Source organism: Elephantulus edwardii, unplaced genomic scaffold (assembly GCF_000299155.1).
Source record: "Elephantulus edwardii isolate Elephantulus edwardi_28Jun2011 unplaced genomic scaffold, EleEdw1.0 scaffold00012, whole genome shotgun sequence".
Taxonomy (NCBI): Eukaryota; Metazoa; Chordata; class Mammalia; order Macroscelidea; family Macroscelididae; genus Elephantulus; species Elephantulus edwardii.
Window position 1 is genome coordinate 18,344,231 of NW_006399762.1, and position 7,222 is coordinate 18,351,452.

Sequence of the window (7,222 nt, forward strand, 5' to 3'; positions counted from 1 at the left end):
TGCAAAACCCAAAATGAGTCTTAAACAAAGAAATTTTCATCTTTTTCTAAATTAATATATACAAAACTGTTCTTCTATCTAAATTAACTCAAAGGCCATGCTGTGTCTATTTAAACTGTGATTTCTGTGCAATCGATTCCATGGTTTCTTTTCAAAGTTCAAGACAATGGACAAAAATATGCTAAAGACTTATATCAAATCCGAGACCCAGTGAACAATAAATAAACACAAGTTCTCAAAAGAAAGTTCACCATCCAAACATTTCAGACAGTTGGGTGTAAATTAGGTTTAGGAAATGGTTCTAAAGAATCAGCATTAATCAAAACAGTCTGGAATATAGGCGCCTAAATCTACGATCAGAAAAATCATTCCATAACTTCCATTGACCCCAAACAGTGATCTCAAATTTCACACTGAATCTGGCTAAGTCAGTGCACAGTAAACAGTAGCATCTGGCTCTCATGTGAGATGGTTTACACAATGGGCTGATCCATAACTTTAGTCTACTTTAGACATGTAGATGGATGGGCTAAGAGCCCAGTGTGTTATAATAACCCTGAAAAGCTTTTGGCCCTGGCTGTGAACACATTAGCATTAACTTAAATCTGTTGCTGTGTTTACAACAAGAGATATTTGCTCATGCTTTCTTGCCTAAAAAGAAAGAGTTAAAGATGTTTTGAACCAAAAAAATTATTACCAAATCTAAGATTTAGGTAAAATATTTTGTTTCCATTTTTATGACAGTTTAAGAAAATTACAAGAAAAAATTGCAACTGCTTATTCTAAATACCTTGAGCTTATTTTACTTTAAGCTTATATTTAAAGAAAATATGTTTGATTGCATATCATGTTTATCTAAAATTAATTACTCCATATTTTATAAAACATATTAAAACACTGTCATGTCCCAAAACAGTTTAGTGATACAGAAACAAAATTTGGGCAATGTAACCATTATTTAAAAATGAGAGGGTCAATATAGATAAGGCTAAAAAATATACACACAACAAAACTCTGGACTGGTTTCGTATAGGTAAGAAAGAAGTTATCTAGAATCTTAATAAATGTTACAATGCAAACCACTGAGAGTATGTGGTTTGATTTATGTTTTAAAGGACCTTTGTCAAAATTTTTAAAAATGGAATATAGATCCATGTATGGGTTGTAAGGGAAAATTAATAAAAACCCTTAAAGAGTGAAATCTACAGTTGCACAGCAACTATTAAGCCTCCACCCAACATTTTTGTGGACTTGATTTTTGTTTTTATTTCTCTGTGTTACATATTGCAATTAATTTATGTGACATATTTATTTGACATTTCTGTCAATATTAGGTACATTAATGGCCAATTTCTCTTTCCTGACCTTGTCCCCTCCCACCACCACTTCATAACCTGAAGCTTAAAATGCTTAAAACAAGTAATCTTTTAGAGGATTCCTCGAAGATGTCACCATTTAGAAATGTCACACATGCGGCAATTTGTTTCTGAGCTAGAGAGTGCAGGCTTTTTAGAACAGTGTTCCAATTATTCTTGTTGAAACCACTCAAAGTGACTAGAACAATTTTCTCCCAATATATTACTATAGTGTAGTGCCTAGAATGAAAAGATGCCCTCATTGGGCCAGTAGGAATTGACTATTAAACATCAAAAATATTATCAGAGGGTCTAATCAATACAGAAAAAAATATTAAACAACATTCAACTTAACATTGTATTTATTGCTTCTATATAAAGTATCAACATAGTTAAATTCTATGTAGCATTCATATTTATAACAATTTTAAATAAATATAGGGACCCCACTCTTTAAAAATTAGATTGAATAATTATTATATGGGCATTCTAATATGACTACAGAACAGAATGAAGTTTCATTACTCTAATTTTACTTACAAGCAAGCATCATTGCTTGTAATATACAACACAGCATAATATTTTGTTTATTTGTCTTGTCACTCAATCAACAAGTATTCTTTGGATCTCTCTTCGTCTAGAATTAATCTAAAAAAATAATATAGTAAATGGAATATTTATTTTAAGTGTGATTATCCTTTAGGTTAAGGTTTTAAATATGCTACCACAAATAGTGCTCGTGTATAGAAACAGCATTATACAACTCAAAAAATAATCTAAAGGATGAACAGCTTCTAAATGTTCTCAAGGTATGTGATTTGCTATAATGAACAATGATCTCTCTTATTAATTAAAGAGACCCACAGTCCCAATTAGCCAAGATTGGGAAATTCTAATGATCAAGAATTTGCAATCTCATCAAATAGACCAACACTGAAGATATACACCACCAACAACAAATGACTTAAGAAAATCAAGCCATTTTTTTTTCTATAGAGTTTTTGTGATCTGTTCCAAGACATCTTCAACAAGGGGAGTGACACTGTAGTGACTTTTGTCTTCTAGTGGTGCCCTTAGGTGTAGCTCTGGTGACTTAGTCCATAGCATGTCGTGCTGCTACCCAAAACGCTGAGCATCATTCACGATTCAAATCCACCAGCTGCTGCAGAAGGAAAAGGAGCAGTCTCTTCTCATTATGATTCACAGTCTCAGAAACCTGACGGAAGGCTGCTAAGAGTCAGAACCGAATGCATAACAATGACTGTGTTGAGTCGTGACTAAGTAGTGAGCAGTGAAATGAAATAAAAAAATAATGTGAAAATGAAAACTATTTCATAGTAAAATGCTCTCTCCTTAGCTTGTGTGATAACTGAGGGAGCACTGGGCTTAGTCTCAAGAAGACTTAGGTTCTGGTTCTGACTATATCATTTATAAGACATCTAACTCCAGGTAGTTAACTCTGTAAAATACGGAAATTAATCAGGTCAGCTCTGGTCCCATTTTTGTTCCTACATTTTAGGCCTCTAACATCAAGTAGCACTAGTAGCTTAGTGCACAACATTTTGATTGTTAACTGAAAAGTCGGCAGTTCTTATTCACAAGCTGCTTAGAAGGAGAAAGATGAGCAATCTCCTCAGAAACCAGACGGAAGTCGTGAGTCAGAAACCAACTCTATGACACAGGGTTTGGGGTTTTGTTTTGGTTGGTCGGTTTTGGTTTAACTTCAAGTGTCTTCCCTGCAAAGCATAAGTCTAGGGTGTAATTGCCCTTCTACATGAACCACTACCTGCTTGAAGTGATCATTTGTAAGATAAAAAGGGAGCATAAAAGCATTTTCTTTTCATCTCCTATTAATGTATTGATTTTTTTGAAGAAATCTTTGCAATCTCATAATTATTCATTAATAATGATAAATAGAAGGAGGCAGCATGAAGGGGGAAAAAAAAGGTATTTTCTCAGTTTGGGTGCCTAGGAATCAAAGTGTCCAAGCATGGATATTTACAGATATTTCCTTTAGCGAAATAAAGTTTCTGGCATGTGGCCAAAAAGGGGGGTGTGGTCTAGAGTTAGTCAGAGGCCTACAGAGAGAAGAAAAAGGCTTGGTCAGTTAGAATACCTGTGAAAATGTTCTTATTCTGTCCTCAACCTACTTTCCCTCTAGCAAACCTACTGTTTGTCAGTTTCTATGCAATGGTTAACAAAATTACAAACAGTGACAGCAACCTTTTCCAGAACAAAGCTAGCTTCACTCAACAGTGTGGAAAGAGGGGAAGGTGAGGTGAGAGAAAGGATCTTTATTTTTCTATGGCTTCATTTTATGTATCACAAGATTCAAGTCATTCATTAGAACCCTTTTTGTACTAGTGTTATGCCATTTAGTGAGAGTGAACAATCTCCATTCATAACACCTTGGGTGGGGTGATGTCTTGTCTGTTGCTTTGTACCTTAAACCATATATTGCAAAAGGCTATAAAGGCACATTATCTTTATGCCAAATAATAGGCTGGCTTATATAACAAGTAGTATCAACCCTAAGCACTGAGCTCCCTTAAACAATTAATTTTTCCAGATCAAATGATACATTTATCCAAAACAAACACAAGGAAAGATAGAGAAGCCAGATCAATGGAAACAGAATAAACAGAATGGAAATACCTGGATTGTTGACAAGTTCTGTAGCTAATGGGTTGAACTATTTGTATAAAAAAATTAAATATTCAAAATGGGTGGCTCTGGAGGACATTATGCTGAGTAAAATATCTCAGTCACAAAAGGACAAATACTGCATGGTGCCACTGTTGTAGAAAGTGACTGACATCAGGGTTGGGGTAAGACTGAGAAAAACTGGATAGATTATGTATACTGAATTGAAACAGATGAGGAAGAAAACAGTTTAAAAGTGATATATGATAGCATATTATGATTATCACAGGAATCCAGAATTAAGGTTGCATAGCAGAGTGCATGGGGGACTGGGGGTGGGGGGGATTGTATACCAACGAAGAAGTTTATCTTTTGCTTGTCAAAGATAGGAGTGAACTGGGGGGAGGGGGTAAAGAAAAAAGTGCAACAATGAATGAATGAAAATCCAAAATCTCTGTAAATGTTCATTAAAATGAATAAAATAAAATTTTTTAAAAAATATTAAAGAGAAATCCAATTTTCTGTGTAAACTTGTACCTAAAACACAAAGCTTTTTTTTTTCTTGTTTTTTTTTTAACACAAAGCTTTTAAAAATAATCTAAAAGGAAATGAACTTCAAGTAAATGTACTCTCTTTGCCTCCATGATACCATCTTTCTCACCCAGAAGTTTTCAATGGCTACTTGTTTCTGCAATCAGTCTTTGGCCCCAAATCCTACATCTGTGCAGACTCACAGAAAAGATAAGAAGTCATCCCTAAAAAAGAAAGAATGAAAGATTCTTTTCCAATGGTTTGAGACACCGTTTAATTACTTGTCTATTGTTTTTTATAGGTACACCCTGCCCCTTGACCTACAACTCCATCAAGGGTCCATAGACAAGTGTCAGAGCAAATAAACAACCTATTTCCCAAACCTCTCCTTTACAGACTCTTCAAATCACATACTTCTTCTCAATCTCGAAACAAATTTGGTGTTATGTTCCTGGAAGGGAAAGTCAGATGGTGTTAGATATATTCTCCTAGTGCTCGAAAAAGACCACACCTAAAACATAATGGAGCTGAGGCTCCCTCCTAACGCCTCAGTGCAGGACTGATTCAATTTCCTGTAGCATAGATCTTTTTCCTGAAGATGAATTCTTGTTACCAGCAAACAGATAAACCCCTTGGGTTCTGAAATCTGTGCTTCTCACTTCTCATGACTCTTTAGGTTTTTGAAGCAGTAAAGACAATTTGCTTGTAGGAAAAAAAAGAAAGTGAACTCCATCATTCTTCCATTGGAAGCACCTGCTCTTGCAGCCGACATTACCTCATATACATTTTTACTATTTTTTTAAAAAAATGCAATAAAACAGCAGTTATTTACCAGAAAGGGACCAAGTCTGACTAAATCCCACTGCTCTTTCACCTTGATTTCCCTCCTGTTCACCTAACGCAGAAAAGGGGTGGCAACCACTGAATATTTCTCCTGAACAAACAGCGGCTGCTACAGTGATCCTACCCAAGGTGCCACCACCCTCTCTCTTCCTTCTCTCACTCCTAAGTCCACTGGAGTCTGAGAACCTGGAATCAATTTAATACAACTATGTCTTGAAAATTTTGTCCTACTATTAAAAAAAAATAGTAAATGCAAATCAGAAAAGCACTTGTACAGAACAAACCAAAATCAGGTCTGGGTACGATTTGCACATAGCTTACACGAGGCTGTTTATGAACTCCAAGATGACATGGAAAGCAATGCAGCTAGCCTAGATCCTGGGAGGGTGTTCTACAAAGGGCTTCCAGCACCCCCTCATCAACACCACCACTTCCTCACAGCCTCCCGATCGCTCTGAATAAAGATCTTCTTCAAGCACTTACTGGGAACAGCAGCTTCTCTCCGCAGTGTGCCTGTGAGTCACGCAGCAGGAGGGGCCCCTGAGCGGGGCAAATCGGAGAGCCCCCGGCTTTGCTGCAGGCTGGTGTCTATGAGACAGCAGCCCGGGAAGCCGACTTTCCCATTCCAGCCTCAGACTGTAATCCATGTGCTTTCCGCGGGCCAGTCCCAGCTGCCCACAGAACACCACATGATCCGCTCTGACATCAGATCAGCCAGACGCGACAGCCCATCCGCCAGCCTCTTCCACACTCTAGAGTTGCATCATTTGGGAGGCTCTGGTTTGCATTTAAGCAGGTGGTTGGTTCGTACAAGGGACGGTTGTTTTACCACAAATTATTTTCTAACGGGACTGGGAAGAAGAAGCAAGCAAAAATTTGGGTTTCTTTGCAGCCAGAATCTCACAGATAGATGGGAAGTAACTGGAGTTCATCTCGTTCAAAGAAGCCAAGGCAGGAGCTACTGTTAAGATGCCAAAGCTTCAGGAATGATTTCATCTGCAGATCACTACCACCACCGTGCCCACCACCGTTCAGTAGATCATCTTTTATAACGCCTTTAAGTCATGAACTGTTGGTGGGTTTGTGTAGGTTTGTTTTTTGGGTTTTTTTAAAGCTAAGCACACAGCTTTCTGTTCACAGAAGATCTCAGAGAGGTAGTCACTAGACTCAGTGAATATCCAACAATTCCATGGTGATGAGACCCACATATAACCCACCAGAAACAGACCAGCAGACCTAGACAGACAGGCAGGTTTGCGAGAAGGATTTATTCATGCTGGCATTCATTCATGCGGTAACCATTTATTGTTCACCTACTATATAACAAGTACAAAGGAAGCTACCAAAACAGGGAGAAAGGGTGAATATTTTCAGCATGCACAGTTTCAAAGATTTATTTTTATCTAGCACATTGTTTTTAATTCTACTTCTAAAGTAGTGAGTAAAGATGTAAGTGGAAACAAAGATCCTTATAAAATATTCTGAATCCGAAGGCTGATTAACAAAATTTTATTTTAACTCCATTATGAAATATGAACAGATATAGCCACACCCATGTTTACTGCAGTACTAATTATAATAGCAAAGGGTTGGAAACAACCCAAGTGCCCATCCATAAATAAATGTCTAAAGAAACTGTTAAACATTTACACAATGGAGTATTATGCATCACTAAAACTTTATCAAGAATTAGTGAAATACTGCTCTAAAGAAATTAGAACAAGTGATACTAAGTGACAATAAGTTAGTCACAATAAGATTATTATGGTATAAGCTCTTTAATAGAAAAAATAATTTTTGAACATTAATAGAAATGACAAAAATGGGAGAAGAGTACAAAAATGCTAAAA

General features: G+C 36.6%; 1 protein-coding gene across 1 annotated transcript in view; it reads right to left on the reverse strand.

Annotated features, from left to right (window-relative positions):
- The window catches only part of ANK2 (ankyrin 2, neuronal), an 843,213-nt gene extending 837,175 nt beyond the window's left edge, over nucleotides 1-6,038 (reverse strand). The window contains exon 1 of the mRNA XM_006881083.1: nucleotides 5,856-6,038. The gene's annotated coding sequence lies outside the window, so the exon portion shown is untranslated. The remainder of the gene's footprint in view (nucleotides 1-5,855) is intronic.
- Nucleotides 6,039-7,222: the final 1,184 nt, after the last annotated feature.